Here is a 23,991-nt window from a genome sequence, read left to right as displayed (position 1 = left end):
ACTATTTCTCATGAAAAAGGTAATAACTTTTCGCTCAGGTATCAGATTAAGGCAAAATTTGTATTGTTGGAAAGCTAACTAAATTATCTATCATTTGGTGGGGTATTGAGCTGAAAAATTCCATATATATTACAAGATATACATGTTCAAAGTTCACCCTTGTAGAATCGAATACAAAACTTTGGCCAAATAAAAGACCCTTAGCTCAACTTTGCTCTAAGTGATGCCTATGAACATTTTTCACCTCATAAGAACTCTTCTCACTAGAATAATGATCACGACACATGTATTCAAATATAAATAATGGGATTAGATTTTACACACATAGGAATGACGGTTCGATTTCTAGCTAAAAAATGCAGGGTGTTACAGTAGCAATAGAAGAAAAGCTCTCCACAAGCCTCTGATAATATCCGGCCAAGCCCAAGAAGCTCTGAATATTGGTTGGAGTCATGGGTCTAGGACAATTCTTAACCATCACAAATTTTGGTGGATCTACCATGATTCCTCACTAGAGACAACATGAACCATAAAAGTAACAGCATTCAACCAGAACTCACACTTTGAAAACTTAGCATACAAACGTTGATCCTTAAGGGTATGCAACACTATACAGAGGTGATCGGCATGATTTTCCTCTCTCTTAGAATATATCAGAATGTCATAAATAAGAACAATAAAGAATAAGTCCAGAAACTGACAGAAAATGTATTTCATAAGATCCATAAATACTACCAGTGCATTAGTCAAACCAAAAGACATCACCAAAAACTCAAAATAACCATACTGGGTCTGGAAAGCAGAATTAGAGATATCCATCTCCCTAATCTTTGATTGATGATAACCCAATTAAAGGTCAATATTAGAAAAGTACTTTGTACCCTCTAGCTAATCAAACAAGTCATCAACCCTAGGAAGAGGATACTTATTCTTTAGTGTCACCTTATTCAACTTGTGGTAATGCATACACATTCGAAGGGACCCATCCTTCTTACCCATAAAGAGAGCAGGAGCATCCCATGGGGAAATACTAGGAAGGATAAAACCTTTATCAAAAGCATATTTCAACTGCTCCTTAAGTTTATTCAACTTAGCAGGAGCTATTCTATAAGGAGGGATGGAGATCGGATGGATATACGAAAGAAGATCGATCTAAAATCAATTTCCCAATTAGGAGGGACACCAGGAAGGTCATTAGCAAACACTTTGGGAAATTCACAGAACACAAGGATAGATGATAAGAAGGACCCTCAAAATTAGAACATTTAACTCGGACCAAGTGAAAAAGACGCCCCTTGGAAATCAACTTCCTTTCTCTGAGATAAGAGATAAACCTTTCCTAACACTAGGGAACTACCTTCCAACTCAATCACTGGTTTATCTGGGAAAAGGTAACTAACCATTTAGGTCCTACAATAAAGAGATGCATAGCACTAATTGAGCTAATCCATCCCTGAGATAACATCAAAATCTAACATCTCCAATCATATCAAATCCACCAACGTCTCATGCCATATTAAGATAGGGAGAACTAGCTGTAGAATAAGAACCAAAATTTCTCCACTTCTTCTTAGACCATTTCTTACCATCTCTACTACTATTCTACTGGCCTCTACCTTGCTCAAAATATCTAGACCTCTTACTTTTCCTTTCCCCTACTTTGACTTATTTCTTCTTTTCATCATCCAGCTGCTGCATATATACCACCAACCTTGATATATATATATATATATATATATCACTATTATACAAGGTGTCTTTGCGCTCTAGCACAAAGTCCCAAGACAAGCCCGAAATAAAATTCCTCATCATATCTCTCATGCTTGACACCAACTCAGGGGCATAATAGGACAACTGGTGAAATTTTAAGGCGTACTCTTTTATAGTCATCCTTCTTTGTTTTAGATTCACAAACTCCTCAGTTTTAGTCTTCCTCAACTCTTGAGGAAAGAAATGATCTAGGAAGTCACCAAAAACTCATCCCATTATGCCATTTCCACATCATCACCGCTAGACTAGTCCCACCCCTCATACCAATGATATGCCACATCCCTCAATTGATATGCAAAAATTTCCACATTCTCAAATTCAGAAGCACACATAACTTTGAAGGTATTCTCCATATCATATCTGAATTATTGAGGATCCTCCTCAACCTTAGAGCCAATCAAGGTCAGCGGATTCAGCCTCATTAACTTACCAACTCGAGTAACCTTAGAAGAACTTACAGCAATACCAGCAGAACTCGACTGATGTGATAAATATGTCACCAACTGGGTCAATAGATGAATAAATCGACAAAACTCAATATTAGAAATATCTCCTCAAGGCAATGACACATGATCATCATCAGCTCGAGAAGCCTGAGGAGGACTGGTAGAGACTGGTGAAACTCTACATGGGGTATTACAATCAGGAGCTATAGCCCTAGACCGATTCTGAACTATATAAGTAGGACCATTTCCATACACATTATCCTCAAGTGGGACAAAAAAAGTTCCACGAGCATCAGATTTTTGAGGAGGCATGATCTGAAATACAAACAACTAAAAATTAGAGGAGTTTTAAGACCTTAGACTCTATATCCCAAAAGTAGAACACAAGTAAAAAAAACATTCCTAAATGTCTCGTAGCCACTCCCTCATAAGTGTGGTTTGTTACACACCCATGAAAAAGACTTTACTTGATATTAATTCATAGACACCTAATTAACCATAAACCTAGGCTCTGAAACCAACTTTGTCACAATCCGAACTAGGGTTTGGCCTTAACGGGTATCTCAAGTCCACTAAAGATCGGAGACCACCCTCATTACCTAGTAAAATAGATCATTATACACTAATCAATGGATCAAATTTAAAATTACAACAAGAAAGAGAGTAATAATTTCAAAGACATGTAAGAGTGTCAACATCAATACCCAATCCGCAGTAATATCCACAAACCTCTATGCTAGAAAACAACCAATGTCGAGACATGCCCTCAACCCTGATGATGAAAATGAAAATGTAAATATGAAATCTTTAATTCTAATTTATGGAAGGAAAAACACCGATGGAATGATAAAGTCTTTCGAATAATGAAAGCTCACCACTTCACCACAATAACAGAATCTGAGATCACTTATCACTGCACAAAAATAGTAGAAGTGCCTTCGAACCTTGTATTGCATGGTATACAACATTCAGAGATAGTTAGTGGGGTGGGCACTAGCATGTAACTCAGGATAAAGGTAAAATAATGTCAGTAAAAAGTCTAATTTCAAACTCACTGCACGTGTTCACATACATACATACATATTTGTATAATATATGTTGGCTAAGGAACAAGGTTTAGAATAATCATAAAATATTATCCTAGACTGTGTAGCTCAACCATCATAAATTTGCACCCACAGGCTATTTGGGTTCAACTCCCCCTACTAAAAAGGCAATATTATGTGTTAGTCGTATGTACCTGAGGTATCAAAGAAGAACAAGAAATGCCCCGTCCCCGCGTCAATCCAAGATACATTATATATCAATAGTGTAAATCATGCATACAGTCATCTAGACTAACCCTCGCACCGACAAATGTGAGTTTCCAGTATAAGTTATTCGAGACCCACACCTTCACGACTTAGCTATGTAACCCCTATTAAGACCAATTAAAATAAGTTTCACATAACCCATTAATTAACCAAGGAATTATAAATTAAGGCACACCACAGTTATCATCATACCATTTAACTTGCAAACTCATAATTATGACATTATACTTCTATTAACTTGGGGAAATGCCTTGACTCCCTTTGTTCATTAAATCAAAACATATCCAACAAGCACTTTAAAATCCATGTTCATTGTTTAACTATTTATGCAATACAATAGTATAAGTGATAAATCAAACCAAGAGACAATTCCACAATTCAAACCATTTACACAAGTGGGTTGAGGAAATACAATTGGTCCAACCATTTTCAAGTTCAAAACATCCATTTAGGGAATTACCTCGACCCCCATTATCATTCCCACACCCATGCACCCCATTAGTTCAAAGCATCTAATTCAAAGGATGGACAATTGATCAAAACCATAGAAAAATATTTCAAAGATCAACCATTCCAAAACCCCTCAACTGATATCAAATCCATATTCAATTCCATACAATTATGCCATTTAAAACACATGCTTTCATAAAATATGATTTGGGGAATAGTAACATGCCTGAAAGTATTACAACTATAAAGATAAATCACCCTTGAGAACCTTAATTGACCAAATTCTTGGAAACCTTAAGGGGTCATTTGGTAGAGTGTATAAAAATAATACTAAATCGAGTGTATTAGTAATAGTTGTATTAGTAATGCTGGTGTTAGTTATGCTTGCATTAGTTATGTTAGCATTATTTCTTATACACTGTTTAGTTTGATTTATTAGAAATAATATGTCTTGTGTAATTTTTATAAAATAATTATTTATTTACAAAAATACCTTTCACATCCCAATAACAAGACATCCTAATCAAAGTCATTTTTGCTTTTCCTTTTCTTGATACGATAATTGATTAAAAAGAAAGGAAAAAACTGAAGCATTGAATAAAACTTTTAGTAGACAGAATTAAGAAACTTATGAGAAATTATTTTAGGGTGTAAAGAAGAGGAAGAGAAAAATGAATACTGATCATGTGGGTGTTTCCAATTTTCATTCAGTGATGAAGAAATAGTAAAGCATATATTTTGTTGTGATTTGCATATGTTTTGGAACATAAAGAGTTCCTTATGATCTGTCTTGAGAATAAAATAATAAAAAATAGTAATTAATGTTTTATTAAGTGAAAGGACGAAGAAGACATGGATTTATGGTAAAGCACAGAGAAAAGAGAGAGGTAAAATTATTTGAAGGGTAGTTTTGTAATTACTCAAGCTAATGCAAGTGTTAAAACCCTTGGTGTTACTAATGCATAGAAAATAAGTAGTATTAGTAATAAAAACCTCAATACACAATAGAGTGTATAATTAACGCTTGCATTAGTTATACATAAAGTGAAAAGTTGTACCAAACAAGGTACTATTAATACATCAAACTAATGCATGCATTAACTTTTTCAATACACTTTACCAACTGAACTACAAGTGTTATTGATCTTGGGGATTTGAGAGACATTGAGAAGTTATTTTGATGTGTTTCAAGGTGATAATAATCCCCCAAAGGGGTTTTTAAAGTCGTGGGTCACGATTGGAGAAGAGGAGAAATATCCAAATTGCCCTTAATAAAATACTACAAAATTGTCACCCAGTCTTTATGGGGCACTATACGACTCGTAAAGACTCACTACTACTCATCACCACAAGTCGTGGTCATGGCAGTAGCTCAGGGACCCTTCACTAGTTACCTTACGAGTCCTACAATATGACTCACGTACAGACCATAAGACTTGTAGGAACCTAATTGTACCCTGAGCAAAAACTTTGGTCATCATACTTGTTTTGTTATGGAAGTCACACTACAACTTGTAAGAGTCTATATGACTTGTTAGGCACCACTCGTAGCCAAGATAGAATCAAAGGGGATATTTACTAGTCACCCTACGACTAGGGTCCTATGACCCGTAATTACACCATACGACTCGTAGGGTGAGTTATAATCTGGAAAGTAAGCCCATAAGTCAAGAAAATTGCAAGGACCAAAATCTGGGGTGTTTCAATTGTAGATGCTAGAAAAAGGAAAATTAGGCTCAAAAGGGACTCAAGTATAACTATACATCTACATTTTTTGTTAGACTTTGAAGGATAAGTGGACTTAACTAAAAGCTGACGTGTGACCCTATCCCATTTAATCAACTATTACTTCACAAAATTAAATCGATCAAGTTCTAGCTATATACAAAAAGTAAAAAATATGATAAATCCTTACAAACACATGCAGTAAACTAATACTTATGCTCTAATTTTTTAGAATTGTGCTAAACATAAACATGTTTGCTCAGTCTAAAGATTCTAATGCCAACCACATCTCTACAATAGTTAATCATCACAAGCTATATACAAAAGAATAGTTTTGAATGTGGTCCTCATTTTTTAAAATCCAATAGTCCAATAGCCTTTTATTCAATCATTATCTTTGAACAAACATGATATGTACACATGAAAGTAATAAGATAGTGCATATTTATAATCACATGGAAACAATTAAAACATGCAATACATTAAAATCCTAAACATGTCGGTTCTCCTAGATAGCACATAAAGGAAAAGAACACAGGAAACAAAACCCCACGGTGATAGATTTCACATACAAACACCCCGCCCCCACTAAAATATATGGATTGTCCTCAATGCATAATAAATAAAGTACAAACGAGTAAAATACTTGTACATCCCTTAGGTTTGTGAATTTATTGAGTCAAGAGAGGCTTTATTAGCCTCAGTAATAGTAGTAGTAACCCCAGTTGTGATTGAGGTGCTCAAATTAGCAACATCCTCAGTAACTGGAGTAGGAATGAGTAGTGGAGCTAGCCTGTGACCACTTTCTTAAGTTGAACTAGTGGACACACCAGCCACTTCATCTTCAACACGCTTCTTCTTGCATCCTCATATTTGTTTGAAATTCTCATTGCTTTCTACATTTTCCTTTATTCAAATATCTCATCTCGGTGCCATCTTTTTCTAGATGTTTTTTTCTCACCACTTTCATCTGCAACTTTGCTTTTTTATTTCATCAGTTTACCTATGAGGTCTACAAGATATTCCTCCCCATTAATCTCCACAAAGGCTGGGTCAAACATACTTGTGACTAGCTATATTTTAAACTCTACAATGTCTGTATGCTCCTGCTTCAGGTCATTAATGATCCTTGCTAAATCTAGAATTAATAGCTCTCTCAGCCTGTTGTTTATATGTTCCTCCATATTATCCATCCATGCATGTAGATTTTCATAAAGCTTCAAAGCCTCATCTACTACTCTATCCATAAATGGTTTAAATTCTTTGTCCCATACATTTAATTGCTACTCGAACTTCTTCTGGGCTTTAACCATTTTCACGAAGTTCTCCTAGATTAGCCTGTATTTCGAGTATCTAGATGGAATAGAAGTAGTATCCACCATGTCAGTCATGGGAGGTGTTGGCATGGATCTTGAAGCTATAGATATTCCCTATAGAATAATAGTAGCTAAAGGCAATGACATACCTAAAGGTGCATCTGATGCATTTGGTGTAGGTTCAGACTGTGATTCGAATGTGGCAACTTATGAACTCTTATCTCAAACTTTGTGTAATCATTTGTATTTTTAGTATCCTATCTGTTTATAGCTTAAATTTAATTATCCACTCCTTGAATTATGGGTACATTTGCTTGCTTGTAAAGCTTAGTGATTAGACATGGGAATGGTAATGCACTGGAAGTCTTGTAGGCTTACACAAATATCTCATCTCCAATTGTCTTCCAAAAATCAACCTTCAAGCCTTCTATTAAGCTTGCCACTAACATGGCTTTATATGGGTCAAGATTTGTATCTTTTCTTGTCAGCATTTTCCTTAGCCTGACTATGGACCACCAAAGATTTGCCCTAAAACTTAAGGACAATTTTCCTATCCTTTCTCTAAGCTACATCCATGAAGGATTACCATCATCTATCAGAAAACGAGCACGCCATGGTAGCTGGTCATTGTTGTTGTTATTCGATGCTCAAGCTCCAGTGTGATGGTCAAAGTAGTAAACTTTTGTTCGAACAAAATTCATTTGATGGTGAAAAATTCTTTTCTTGTTACACATATCTACAACTTTAATCCTTTTGGGCAATTCTTCTCTAATATTGCCAAATAATTAGTGAAAAATTCATAGTATGATCCTAGAGGTTTGCTCAGATATCCCAACTCACATTAATTTAATCTCCTCTCTAGATTCGAATACTCATGAAGGTCACTTGGGATAATTTAATGTTTTTATGAAATGGGCCTCGTCATTCTTCTACCTTGTATTGGGTGGTGACTATCATAGAAGTGCTTCTTTGTTCCCTCAACTTTTCATCTAATTTATCCCTAAACCTCTGGGTCCTTGCTCTAGATTACATCACCCTCTTCTGATTTTGGATCTATGATAGGATTGGTGATGACCTTTTTTCCTCCTTCAACCTTTGGGTTTGAGCTTGAATTGCCATTATTTTCATTGTTACTTTCACTACTAGCCCTCACACTTGATGATTCAATACCCTCATTAGACTGGGAGTGTGGTTGATTTTTTCTTCCTGCTCTATAAAGTGTGGTAGGCTGGGGCTAGCCTCAGTATCCCCTTCTGATTAATTTCTAGTTCTTGAGGTGGTGTTTTCTCGGGTTGGTCTCGATCACCCCCACCTCTCCACGAAGGTAGCTTCTTTGTCATATTACCTAAATCTAGAGATAAACAACATACAACCTTTAACTTCAAAAAATAATTTTGATTCTACTTAAGGATGGCGGTCAGGTTGATGGGCTATCACACCTGCGATGGGTCATCATCGTTAAGCATTATTGTAATGAAAACAATGATGGTGATCCTGATAGTCGATCATAGAGTTGATGTCCATTGGTGTGGTCGTCGGCCTATTCCAGAACCCATCATTTTAGAGTACCCCTTCTTGACGATGATAATGACGGTCCGTCAGAAAGGTGACAGTTCGTAGGGTTGTCCTTCACTTAGCCTAGTTCATCTTTCTTCTTTGGGGCATTCCATTAGGCAGCTGGTGTGCCAACACTTTTAAATTGATAGAAATCTCAATCTTTACTCGAGATTCCCTTAAAATACATGCTATAATAAGGTTACTCAAACTTCACCCATACAGGTTCCACCATTATATAACAAACACTATTTTTCTTAACTCATCATAACAAATGTAAGGAAAAAATATCCACTAATTCCAAGAATTTCAAACATTAAACCCTAACCCTCTGAAGAATCAAGGTTAGAAAAATACCTGGACATGTAATGTAACTTCACAACTACTAAAAATTTGTAAATATTAAACAAAGAAACACAAAACATGCTTTGGCAGTGGAGTGAACTTAATGAAGGGGATGATAGAACAATGGGATGGTTTTCCTGACTTAAATAGCAAGAGGAAGGAACTAAAAAGTTTGTGGGAGAATGATGTAATTTAAAGTGGATGATTGTGGGAGTTTCAACCATGTTAGAAGGTGAAGTGGGAAAAGACGTGCATGTACCTATGTAACTACTCCGCTTCTTATAAATGGACATACTTGGGTTGAGTCATGGGCCTAATTTTACAAGAGTGACACAAAATTTAGATTTAGGCCAGCCCAACCATTAAATAAACTATGACTGATGTTGATGGTCCAAGCGATAGTCCGTGGCTTATGCGATAACCCATCGAAGGAGCCGTCATGGTTACCAGAATAACAGAAGAATAACCAATGGTCGATGGTCTCAGTGATGATTCTTCATAAAGGGTACAATTTATCCCTTCGGTTGTTGAGCCTTATACAGTATATAGGCCATACAATCTACTTGCAAAGGTAAATACGATGGTCCATCGAGTGACTGATGGCCCATCAGGCATCCCATCCATGCTTATCCAGAATACTCCAACTCTAATATTTTGCAATTACAATTCCCTCACACTTAACACACACATTAAGCTTTCTCGTGAATTAAAAATAACTACCTACGTGATTTTACAACACATTGTGGATTGTCTCCCACTAGAGACTGATTTAATGTCGCGGCATGACTACGCTATCTTGATTACTCATACTTCACCTAGATAAATGGTAGACAACAATTTTACCTTATCCATTGGAGCAATGTATTGTTTGATCATTTGTCCATTGAATTTGAACATATTTTTGCTTTGTTTTCCAATTTGACCACTCTAGATGGAAGAATATGAGTTATTTTGAATGGTCCAGACCACTTCAATTTTATCTTTTTAGGGAAAATCTTAAATCTCGAGTTGAGCAACAACACCTAATCACCTACTTGGAAGTCACTTCTTTTGATTCTCTGATCGTGGTACCTCTTCATTCTTTCATTGTAAAGATCAGCCCGCTCATAATCTTAGAGTCAAAACTCATCCATTTCATTAAGTTGTCTAGCATCATGTCAGCTGCTTTTTTCCAACTCAAGTTCAACTTCTTGAGTGCCCATAATGCCTTATGTTCTAACTCCACTAGTAAGTGACAAGATTTACCAAAGACTAGTTGGTAAGGCGACATTTCAATAGGCGTCCTTATGAAAGTTTTATATGCCCAAAGAGCATCATCTAGTTTTGTCGACCAATCACTTCTATTTGTATAAACTTTCTTGGCAAGAATAATCTTAATTTCCCTGTTCAACACTTCCACTTGCCCACTAGTTTGTGGGTGATAGGGCTTGGATACATTGTGTTGCTTTACCCGATACTTAGCCAAAGCAGCCCAAAACATCTTATTGAAAAAGTGAGAACCTCCATCACTTATTATGGTACTTGGAACACCAAAATAAGATAAAAACTTCTTTCTTATGAATGAAACCACTCTCTTACCTTTATTATCTGCTAGAGCCACAACTTTACCCATTTAGACACATAGTACACAGCTACCAAGCTATACTTAAGATCATAAGAATACACATGGGGGCCTATGAAATCTATGATCTACACATCAAATAACTCCACTTCTAGTATCTTAGTCATCGACATCTCATGGTGTCTAGAGATAGACCCTTGTCGCTGGCATTATTCATAAACCCTCACAAATTCATAAGTGTCTTTATGTATTGACAGTCAATAGTAACCACTCTGCAATATCTTTTTGGAAGTTTGTTCACCTGTATAGTGTCCCCCAACTATGGAAGAATGCATTCCTCCAAAATATTCATCATTTCCACATCTGGTATGCATCTCCTAATAATGTTGTTAGCCCAATATCTAAATAACTAAGGTTCATCCTATAAATACCTTTTTACCTCATGTAGAAACTTCTTCTTTTAATGAAGGCTAAGGTTATCTAGAATGATGTCACTGACCACATAATTTTCAAAGTCTACATACCATGGCACAATATCAATAGTAACAACAAAAACTTGCTTATCGAGAAAAGAGTCACCAATTTCTATCTTTTTTGAACTCTTCCCTTCATTCTCAAATTGAGATTGATGGTCTGCCATATGATTTTCACACCCTTTTCTATCTCAGACATCAAAGTCAAACTCCTGAAGCAATAACACCCGACGTATTAGCCTTGGTTTGGAATTTTTTTCCCATTAATTACCTTAGCACTGCATGGTTTGTATGCACCACTACCTTTGTTCCCAATAAGTATGCCTAAATATTTTTGAAAGCATAAACTACGAATAGGAGATCCTTCTTGTTAACCATTTTGTTATTTTGTGCTCCATTAAATACTTTACTGGCATAATAAATAGGATGAAAGAGATTTTCCTTCTTTTGCCTAAGAACAACCCCAATTGCAACCCCACTTGAATCAAATATCACTTCAAATAGTTTGGACCAATTTGAAGAAATAATTATAGGAGTAGCAACTAATTTTTCTTTAAGGCACTGAAAGGCCTCCCGACAATCGTCATCAAACACAAACTTGATTTCCTTTTCCATTAATTTGCAAAATGGATTTGCAATCTTGGAAAAATCTTTGATAAACCTTTAATAGAATCCTACATGGCAGATAAAACTATGCACCTCCTTCACCGAGATATGAGGAGGTAGTTTTTCAATGACTTCAATCTTAGCTTTGTCAACCTCAATTCCTTTGGTTGGGATCTTATTCCCCACACTCTGCCCTCATTCACCATGAAGTGACATTTTCCCCAATTAAGGATAAGGTTAAACTCCTTACAACATTGCAGTTCATTTATTAAGTTCATCAAGAAACTATAAGACAAATCACCAACCATAAAAAAATTGTTCATCCTAACTTCCAAAGTGTCTTCCACTATGTCCGAGAAAATGACATCATATACCTTTGGAATATGGCTAGTGCGTTGCACAAGACAAATGACATTCTCTGAAAAGCAAAGGTTCTATATAGACAAGTGAATGCTATTTTTTTTATCTTTAGATGTAATCTATATTTCATTGTAACCTAAGTATCCATCTAATAAACAATACCAACCCCTTCCTGCCAACTGGTCTAGCCTTTGGTCCATGAAGGGCATTGGAAAATAATCTTTCAATATCAAAGAATTTAACTTCTTGTAATCCATACATACCCTTCAACCTGTCACTGGCTTGAGTGGAATCAACTCATTCTTCTTATTGGATACAACTATCATACCTCCATTATTGGGAACACACTGGACTGTGCTTACCCATTTTCTATGCAAGATCGAGTGAACCACACCTATATCTGGCCACTTTATATTTTCCTTTTCACTACCTCTTGCATTGGTTGGTTGAGTCTACATTCATGCTTTATAGTAGAAGTGTAATATTCATCTAAATGGATCTTATGAGTGCATATCTCTAGTTGAATGTCTATAATATCGAGAATTTTTCACCCAATACCCTTCTTATATTGTCTCAAAATGGGAACAAAAAAATCAACTGAATGCTCCACCATATCAGTTGTAATGATCACTGGTAGAATATTACTTTTACCTAAACACACATACCAAAGATAGCTCGATAGGTCTTTTAACTCTAAGACCAATGGTTCTTCAATAGAGGGCTTTATTGGTGATGTTGATCTATTTTTCAATTCCAAATCAAACTTCTTAGGAGCATATGAATATGACTCCATTCTAGTCATACGCATACAGACTCATCATAATCATCAATCCTCTCCTTATCAAAATTCATTAAGACTGCAGCTAAGGTTTCCACCACAAACCTTTCTTCAATCGATAACACTAGATCCACCACATCAATAACATCAATAACTGAGACAACACTCATTTTCCTCAGTTTCTTCATATATTGGTAGACATCAAAATTTACTTCTTTATCTTTGAGCCTAAATTTCAGCTAATTCTGCTCTATATAAACTAGTACTCTCCAGGTTGCTAAAAATTGCCTACCCAAGATTATTAGCACTTCAAATTCCACTTCAAAATTAAGGATTGCAATATTTATAGGGAATATAAAGTTGTTCATATTCACTAGCACATCATAGAGAATACAACAGATCTCTTCACTAATTAGTCTGCCATCAACAAACGTATAGATATTGGCTTAGCTATCCCTAAACCCAGTTGCTGATAAATATCTAATGGCATAAGGTTGATACTTTTCCCTAAATTACAATGAGCTTTAGAAAAACTAATCACTCCAATCGTGTACTAGATGGTAAATGCTCCTGGATTAGCTCTCTTCTATAGCAGTGATCTAGTTGTAATGGTACTGCAATTATGAAGATTATCCATGGGCTCGTAACTAATAGTTCTCTTCTTTGTCATAAGGTCCATGAATTTACAATATCTCATTATCTGTTCTAATGCCTCAACCAAAGGTACATTCACTGATAACTCCTTTAGTATAGGTATGAAATTTCTAAACTTGGCCTTGTTTGCTTTCTTTTCAACATATATGGAAAGGGCAGTGGTGGCCTGGGAATTCTTGTTATAGATGCTTCCACCTACTTTTCTTTCTCATGCCCCATATTGATAGTACTTTTCAATTTGTATGGTTGCTATACTTCTGCATTATTTTGCTCTAAATCCCCCAGCTTCTCAGACTTAGTCAGTATAGCATCATTCACTTCATCTTCAAACTCCACATCATCAATTTGTTAAGTACCACTGACTGTGGTCTAGACAATATTTTAACAAATCTAGAGATAAAAGCCATACATATGTCATCATTTATCAGATTGTGAACTATATCACTCTATAACTTTCTATTCTTTCTTTGGTTCAAGGTCGCCGAGAGTTGGTTCATTTATTGTTCAAGATTCTTAATAGAGGTGAAGTGAGAGTCAATTAATTATCTCATGGTTGACAAATCACTCATCACTTCCTTGATACTTGCATTAGTTAACTGTACCCCTTTAAGAAATTTAGCCATCATAGCTTCCATAGATATCTTATCAGAATCATTTGGTGCATTGTCATACCCTTAGGTGGTATATATAATCCACTTTGATCACCCTTCTTCTTCCAGATTCCTAGGTCACATCTCTATAACTACACTTATCATAATAATTTACCCGCTGATAGTTTCGACCTTAGTTTCCTTGACCACCAGTCCATAAACCCCTTGGTTATTCAAATTATTTGCCTCCTTCTTAGAATCAGATTTAGTTACCCTACTATAAGACCCCACAAAATTAACCTTTTCCACCTTTCCTGAGACCAAATAATTACTGAGCAAATCTATATGTGTCTTTATGTGAGTCATATCTTGATCACATTCCTCTTATCTTTAACATTATTCCACTGGAATCCCTCTTGAGTAAGTGTTGCTTCCTCCCTTAGAATCCCTGGTATGCTAAGATCTACTTGTCTTTGTCAATCTATCCAATATATATATAGCCTCAATAAAAGTGTAATCCATGAAAACTCTCTCGACGGCATTGTCCATGGTTGGCTTTGTATTTGAATTTAAAGCCCTATAAAATATCTTCATCAAATATTCATTAGTCAGCTTATGGTTCAGATACTGCGTTAAATTCTTCTTAAACCTCATCCATATTTTATGAAGAGACTCATTTGGAATTTTCCTAAAGTTTTTGATCTCATCCCTCAACTGTAACCTCTTGGAAGGCAGAAAGAACCTTTCTAGGAAAACTTCTTTTAGTTGTCTCTTGTTTGTTATAGAATCAGGCTCCAATTCATTAATCTATAGAGTTACCTCACCAGACAGAGACAGTAGGAATATCCTCAGACAATTGCATTCTGCCCCACTCTAGGATAGTCGAATAACTTACAGATGTTGATGAAATTCACCAAGTGCATGTTAGTATCATCCCAGATAATCCACCAAACAACCCTTTCAAGTTGAGAAATTAAATTATCTGGCTAGTGATATTAAATTTCATACCATAAGATAATGGTGGTGGAATGATTGCTTCCATGCACCAACTCCATCTAAATCAACATCATCATCATCTATATCAAACTGCACCGTAGACTGTTGATGCATTTGCTCTTGCTTGTTGATTCTAATTTTTTGGTGCTATTTTTTCAGCACGTCACCTATTTATTAGATCAACCAACTCTTCATCTCCCATGTCCTCATCATCCATATTTGGCACATGTATGGGTGCCTTGACATTTTGTTGGTTAATTTGTGCATCGGCTAAAGCAACAAGTCTTGCAGTATCTTGTTGGTCATCCATATTCCTTTTTAGAGTTCTTTGAGGTTTCAAATTATAAGGTAATAATGGCTTTCCTGACCTACTAGTTTGTGGTATTCAAAATCTATAGCCTGTAAATACAAAAACAACAGATAAAATTAAAATTAGGAAACTTGACTAAGAGCCAATTAATGCGCATAAACTTAATTGACAATTGTATTCCTTGTGGGATTCAACCCCAACCATTATGGATTTTATATTTGACAAGGACCACTTACACTCGTTTTGAAGAGTTTTAATTTTGACATATCAAAAACCAAATCTTCTATACACATAATATACCCTCGAGGATGACATGATTTGCCCATTGAAATATCTTCATATGAAAATCTTTTTTGTTTTTGGAACAACCCGTGCCACCTCATCCAAAGCCTCCCAAAAACTTTGCTTTTCCTCCTTATCCAGGACCACATGGTGCATATGCACTAATATTATTCAAAGTAGATCCTCTAATGACAAACTTAGCCAACATCATCCTATAATTGTCCCTTCTATCCTCTACTATTTGCTCTCTAAGCTCTTAATATACTAAAGTTCTACTCCGTTCTTATGCCTTATGCCTCTTGAGTACCACAACTTATGCCTGTCTATTTCTCGCCCTTATTAATTATCTATATTAATGTTCCTCTTCCTTAGAATCTTCATTAGAATTATGGAATTTTCTTATACATTCTCTATGTTCCAAGACCTTAGTCTCAACCTATAAGTTACTTTAATCCACTTTATCTTGTCCCTCCCTGCTCCCAATCTCAACCTTGACACTGAATATTGACATGACACTAGTCTACCATATCCACCAAATCCACTAAATAAAATTTATGAAAACCTAGTCACATCAAGGTCATTTAGAATAAGTCATGCCCGGGACCTTCAAATTCTACAAAGATGTTTATAATGATAGAGGTTCTAGATCACATCCAAATGCCAGAGAAGGAATTTTGTGTCTTGAAGACTTCTTAATAAAATAAAGAAATTTTAATGAAGAATTTGCGTAGCATTTGGCTATTTATGACATTTTAGCTATTTTGCAATTTCCTTGAAGGGTCACTTTTGGGTCTTAATGTAATAATGTCAAGAATATAAATAACTAGTTTAGGTATTTCATTCTTCAGTTTATGTGGAATATGAAAAATACTCCTCTGAGAGTTGAGATCTTGGTTAAGCTTTTTTGAATATTTACTTGAGTAGTTTCAAGGTGAATCAATTTCACTCAAATTCGACGTAAGATTAGGTGCTTTGTAGGATTGACTAAATTGAGGTTTTAGAGTTTAATTTGCCCTTTAGTTACTTTTGGTTTCCTATTTCTGTATATCTATTAATCATTTTTTTAATATTTTTTAATTTTAATATTTTGTTTGCTTGTTCTTTGTTTGATTTACATCATTTGGTATCAAAGACGAGTTTAGATTTATTACTATGAATCTAGTCTTGGGTTTTGCAACTACAAAAAAATTAGTTCAAAAATGTCAATTTTTTTTGTATTTTTGTTGTTGTTTTTGACACTAGATTCATATTATCTAGTGTTTTGAAGTCTATTTCAAAATTTTATGTCATTTAGAGTTGGAAAGCAAAATCACCATTGTTGGGTTTTAAAGATTTGTTTTGAAAGTGGATCTTTCAATTGAGGTTAAATTAGAGCTTAAATTTAGTGGATTTGTTCTCTAGGTCGAGGGGGAACTAGTCCAAAAATTTGGAGTGATTTGGTGAAGTTTTGAATTGGGTTTGTTATTGATGTTCTTGGTGTTATTCGTGATTGCTTGAGGAAGAAGGAGCAAAAAAGTGTATTTTGATTCAAATTCTCAATTGAAAGGTGTTTAATGTAGTTTGTGCTCCCAAATTTGGATAAGGTGGGGCAAAAGGAGTACAAAATCTGAAAAATTCGACAATTATTGAAATTTAAAAAAAGAAATTAAATTCCTCTTGAACTACCACATCAGCACCAACCAGCAGTTAGCTACTAACGCAACAACCATATGGTTCATAGAGCAAGACTTGTAAAAATTTTTAAGACCCCAAGTTTTTCGGAAGTGTTTGAACTTTTGAGACCCCGATGTTTTTAAGTGTCAAAACTTTCTACTTCTTCTACACTCATATTTCTTCTATTTTCTCAACTACTTAACACCTAAATAACAACTTTAATTACCTAATAACTAATTTCTAATCCCCATTCATCTTTTATATTCTTTAAAACTAATTAACATCAAGTAATTCTTTTTATTTTTTGTTACTCAGTTCTTGAGTCTGATTTTTTTCATGCTTCTTTCTTCTTCTACTTTTCTTGTTTATTTTTGTTGATAGCTTCTTGACTCTAATCTATTAGTTTCTAATTAAGTAATCCATATTTTTATTTTATAAAATCCACTTTGACCATGATTAGCAATTAACACCTTTGTGTACCACTGTATTTAAGCAAGCTTCAACATTTGCCGAGCTAATTTATGAAGCAATTAAAATTGTGAAAACACTAGTGATCGTGAGACTTTTATTTACTAATACTAATGTTGTTTATTTTTTTTTATTTAGTTTCTTATTGATTGGTACCATGGAATAGGGAAATTAAACTCAATATTCCATGGGAGGGTTTAAATGGAATCCTTAATGGAGGCAATCATGGGGATGAGACAAGACATGAATGAAATAAAGGGTCAAATATAAAAAATGAATGGGAGAATGTTGAACATGGATAACAGGATGATAAACATGGAGGGTCCTCTAACAACTCAAATTATACTCCTCCTACCAATCTCCAAGCTTCATCAAGTGGACACGCCCAAAATACTTCCACTACCATTACACCCAAAACCTTCCGCCAATTGTGAGACCCAATATTTAAAGGAAATTTCCATTACCCCAATTCAGTATCAACAAAGCTCCATGAAGTGTCGTTTGACCACCAATTTAACCAAGCTTATTTACTTAAAATATATCCTACCAAGCTTCACCTAACCAATATCCACCCTACCAAGCCCCACAAAACCAAAATTTCATCAACCAAGTAGTAAAAGTTGATGGAAATAGACAACAAGGAGAGTTTGAGAAACCCGTTAAATATAATTTTGGGTATAAAGATCTAGGTAATAGGCCAAGAGGCCAAGGTGTATTTTGAGGATGGAGAGGTATACATGGTCGAATTCTATCGGGAGGAAGAAATAATGGGAATAAACCTCAAGGGGGAGGTTGAAGAGATGATAATGTGGATTAATTTTAGAGTAGAGGCCAAAGATGTTACTACCACAATCAAGGTGATGGTGGTCGATGAGACTATCATGGGTATTAAGGTGGGTGCTCTTCTGAAAGAAGCATCTGGAAATAACTGTTTTTGTCTTTCTCTCGCGTCCGGCTATTCCTGCTGAGTCCTCACTCCGGTTAGACGGTCAATTGTAGAAGTAGGATTTTTGGCAAGCAATAAGCACTAGAGATGGAAAGAGATGGATTTTGCCCAGTTGTTGTCAGATCACTATTGTGGTAGCCGAAACGGCGGGGATTGCTTCTTACAAAGAGGTCCAATATGTGACTATGAGGGAGAAGAATCTGCAATCTGTATTTAGTTTGTATATTCTTTTTCTTATGTTAGATAAAATGTTATTCTTTTTATAAGTCTAACAGCAACATTTGCCTTCTTTCTCAAGAGACCTCCGAAAGGAGGTTTCCAACCTAATAAAATTCTTAATTATTATAAATAATAATTGGGTTGGGTGGATAGTATTCTGTACTTTGGGTAGTTTACTTTCCAAAAGGGTATGATCCTGAAGGTTACCTTAAATTAGAGTCATAAAGTGATATGATTTTCCAAATCAATGATTTCATCTATGTCAAGAATATCACCTAGCTATTTCATAATTTGAAAGGTATGCTCTAATTTGGAGGGAATCAACAAAAAGAATAGAAGGAGTTCCTTATGGAGGGCAACACCCACCATGGGAGATGACAAAAGCAATTATAAGGACCAAGTATGTTTCAAAGATGTATGGGCAAGAGCTATTTTCTATGTTTTACTATTTGAGACAAGAAAGAAAGAGTATGAAAGCGTACTATGATGAATTTCAAAAATTACTATGGAAATTTTATTACAATGAGCATGAAGAGCATACCAAGATTTGGTTCAAGGCAGGGTTTAATAAAGAGATCTTCTCTAGAATTGTTCTACACAAGTTTTCTAGTATAGACAACATCTTAGAGACAACTATAAAAGTTGAGTGAGATATCAAAAAGGAGAAAACAATCAAGTCTAAAGATCATTCGTATTTATAATCTTAGGAAAATAGCAAAGAGGAATCCAAATATCCTTCACTTGGAACCAGAGAAAAGATTTAAAGTAATCCTTTGAGAAGAATGTTCTAAAGTATAGACCAAAAGAATGAGGTGAAAAAAACTGACCAAATAGTCATAAGGGTATTGAATATTTTAAATGTCAAGGATGGGTGCATAGAATTAGTTAATATGCTAATTGGAGAACAATTGTTCTTCAAGAAGGAGAACAGTAATATAACAATGTCAATGAGCTAGAGGAAGACTATGCAAGGGAAGCTAATGTCGCCCATATTACAACTCTAATAAAAGTATAAAGTGATCATGATCAAATATATAATTCTACTATGTTGGGGTCAATCCCATGAGGAATATGTTAAATGTCTATCCATATGTCTATCTAAATAATTAGTAAATAATTTCTAGTAACAGAGGGAATTTAAGAACTTCAAATAATAACAAGCTGTTGATTTCATTAGATTTGTAATTAATGTGAGAGGGGAACTAGGACTTTGTTCGCCATAACTTCATAACTCCATAGGTTTTTCATACTAATGGTCTCACCAGTGTCTGGCATATACAATCAATAGGTTATGTTTATCCAAAAGACTTTATGCCTCTATTTGATGACTATCCCTAATCATGAATTGATGTCTCATCAGTGTTGCATTACTAACCCCAATCATTGATCCTATATTTCCTATCCCATTTACTAGTTCAAGATAATTAAATGGAGATTTATAGCTCTAAATCACATTGTTAATTTCCTTTTCCCATTTATTATACCCTCTTTCCTTATGAGTAAGGATAAGGTGAGTTCTACATCGGCCACCATCAGAAAGCAATCAAATCAAAAAGAATCATAATACATGCACAAACACCCTTAGAGAATCATATCGTACTTTGAACAATTTCATTAATCCATCATGGTTCCCACAACAATAGTTATGGTCTTTAGATACTCATAATTACACACACACAATATGAATTTTGAGAAGAAAAAATAATGAAGAACTTACAAGAATAAGATAAAATCCACAAATTTTGAATTAAAAACCTAAAAATAAATATTGGTACTTCAAAAAACAACAATATTCCTCAAAGTAGTAAGAGAATGTAATATGAAATAATGAACCTAAGAGGAGATTTTATAGACAAACATAAAACCTATCATAAACACAATAAGATTTTCTAAGTCAGTAGTCCAATGAAGGAAGGGACGATCTTTGGTAGATACCATAATCGTCCTTAGTGTTTGTTGGTTTTTGGATGACTTTTTCATCCTTTAGATATTTGTTGGAACAATGCTCAATATGAGCTCGTCATTTCTTTATAAGATCATGTCATCCTCTCTTAGGTTCTATCTTTGATTTTTTACATTGTAGAATAATCATCCCATAGGCTTCAGGATAAGTCTGCAATATCATGGTACGATTATAGGATCTCTTATCTGTTCTCCTTCATATTTCTTTCACCTTCTCAGGTTCTTCCCATGATAGCAAGGTACGATCATTTCAGATCCAATGGTCCTTGGTAATCTCATTTGATGCCTTTAATTCTAAAATCCTACACTTTACTTCTCCGAACCTATTTGACCTATAAATATATTAAACACACATCATACCCATAAAGAAATGCCTTTAAAGTAGATATTTTCTTTGTTTTAAGCATCAAAAGTGTCATAAGTCCATGACACATTAACACCCTCAAATTAGGATATTTGCATCTTCTCAAGTGAACAAAACACAAGTAAGACTAAAACATAACCCAACTAATGCTTAATCAAGAGAAATATAGGAGTCCTACAACGGTCATACTTGTCAAAAAACAAATATAACACACATAAGTCAAAATACAAGTTCAACCCCCATCATATATCATAAAAATCAAAGTTCACTTTGTGTCAAGTGATGGCATTACATTATCAACAAAATTCCTTGCACTCAAACTGATGATGGTACCCAAACAAGCAATAACTATGATGCAACCCAACAACCTCACACCAAATAAGTCCTAACACTCAAAATACATAATAAATATCAAGAGAAGGATTGGATTTAAGCACTCACATTCAAAATGAAGTATAGATGGTGTACATGAATTACCATAGGCTTTACCTTATTTTCTATACCTTAGTGTTTTGAAAATTCTAATTAGGATCACTATAGGACTTTTATTGGCTTGTAATGTAGGATTAGGAATAATTGTTGTTGATGTTCCATGAACTTACGACACTTTCAATTCTTAAAATAGTGAAAATTTTTCAGTACATAGGTATTTTTATGTGGATATGATGTGGTTTTGTGGTATTTGCGGGTGAAACATGTTCGGAGAATTAAAGTGCTGATTTTTGGATGTAACAACATCATAAAAGACATCCTACAACTAAATAATTTGACTACAATCATACCATAGTTGTGTTAGGTTGAGATAGATTGTGGACATTCAAGTATTATTTAAAAGAAAGCATTCTAAAATCATACGTGGATGTTATGATTATAAATTTAATCATGGAAAGAGGTTGTAAAAAGCATTATTACAGATGTTAATTAAGGAGAATAACAAACAACAATTTCTACAACTATATCATGATTCCATGATCCCATACTTAAGATCGTGGAAGAAGTATTCTGCAAAGTAAGAAATCAATGGTATTATCTACGAAAGGACGTCACAATTGTACAATGAAACCGCAACCTTGTACTGAGTATTGTTCCATCCAAGATCTAAAAAATAAAGATGTCATGTGTCAACCGACATGAACTAAGGATGATCATAGTATGTAAGCACAATTGTACCTTTCTTTGTTTGGTGTGCCGACCCAAAAAAATCTAATTGTGTTTAGGATAGGTTTTATGTTTGTCTATAAATAATACTATTAGGTTTAATGTCTTAGTTTACACATTATTGATACTTTTGAGACATATTTTTGTCATTTAAAGTGTTAACAATGATTTTTAGGGTTTTAATTCAAAGTGATATTTGTGATTTTTATCCTATTCTTGAAAGTTCATTTTTATGATTTCTTCATAGAAGTATTATTGTGTGCTTGAAATAATGAGTACCTAAACACCACAACTAGAGTTGTGGGAACCATGACAGATTAATTATGTAGTGTTCATAGTTTGAAATAATTCTCAAAGGGTGTTTGGTGTGTACTATTGTTCTCATCAGTTTGATATCTTTTTAAAAGTTGTTGACATAAGAACTTTCCTTATTTTTACTTTGGACGAAAGGATGACTAATATAGAAGAAAAAGGAATAAAATATAGAGACTTGGAGCTATCATACTTCAATTAATAACTTGAGTCGATAGTTTGTGATAGCTAATTTTTGATCTAAGATAGGGGTTAGTAGTTCAAAACTCAGGAGAGGAGAAAACTTATTTGAGGATAGTTACATAAACAAGTCCAGAAAGCCATTTAGGTAAACATAACCTATATATTATACATGCCAAGAATCAAATGAGATCACTAAGTAGAAGAAGTTGTGGAGTTACCATGTCCTGGGGAACACAGTCCTTATGTCTCTCATATCTTAATTACATATAATAAAGTAAACAATTTTTACTATTGGAATTCTAATATACCAAACCCTTTTTTTACTAGATCTTATTTATGGATTGCTTATATAAACACATAAATATTTTGACATATTCCTTGTGGGATCGATCCTAACCTTGTTGGGTTCTATATTTGATGAAAGATCACCTTATACTTTGCTTAAAGATGTAACTAGGGCGACCTCAAATTTTTCCATAATTAACGAGGAGTGCGATTACAGAGTTGATTGTGTGTTTGTTGGACTATTGGTTTCTATTTCCTAATTTAACCTTTTTTATTATTTATAAGGCACATGTTGGTGCATGCAAAACACTCAGAGTCAAGTTAATCTCTTGATTCCACTTGATACAGAAACTGAAAGAACTTTGAGAGCTAGAAAAAGAATGGTTAATAAAAAAGCTCATGCTGAATTAATTTTGAACTAAGGGTTATAGAACCCAAGTCCTCAAAAAACTACAAAGTAGTAAACCATTACTTGTTTGATGTTTAAGAAATGAGAAAAGTAGAGAAGAAATAGAAGGCAACAACCTCTACAACAATATCTTCCTCAGTTTGATGATACTAAAGTTGAGTTAGACTTTATAGAGTCAGTTAAAATAGGTGCTATTAATATATCGACCTTACCTTTGAGAACTAAGTTTGGCATCACCAATTCTATCATACAGTCTCTGAACTTAAAGAGGGCACTCATAGTCCTTGCTATTGCTTATTTGAACCTTCATATGATGAACTTTATCGGGATTTATTTCTTTTCTCTCTAATGGGGGGTTATGTTATGGTTAACAGAGTTGCGACATAGATCTATGCTATGGTTAATACAGTTGCAATAAAGACCACTCACTATTTATAATGAGTTGAGTACTTAGTTATTGCCGAGATTTTTCTCATCTTCCAGAATGTAGTAACTAAAAGAAA

Source organism: Capsicum annuum, unplaced genomic scaffold (assembly GCF_002878395.1).
Source record: "Capsicum annuum cultivar UCD-10X-F1 unplaced genomic scaffold, UCD10Xv1.1 ctg5038, whole genome shotgun sequence".
In the NCBI taxonomy this organism is placed as follows: Eukaryota; Viridiplantae; Streptophyta; class Magnoliopsida; order Solanales; family Solanaceae; genus Capsicum; species Capsicum annuum.
Note: the sequence above shows the minus strand (reverse complement) of the source record.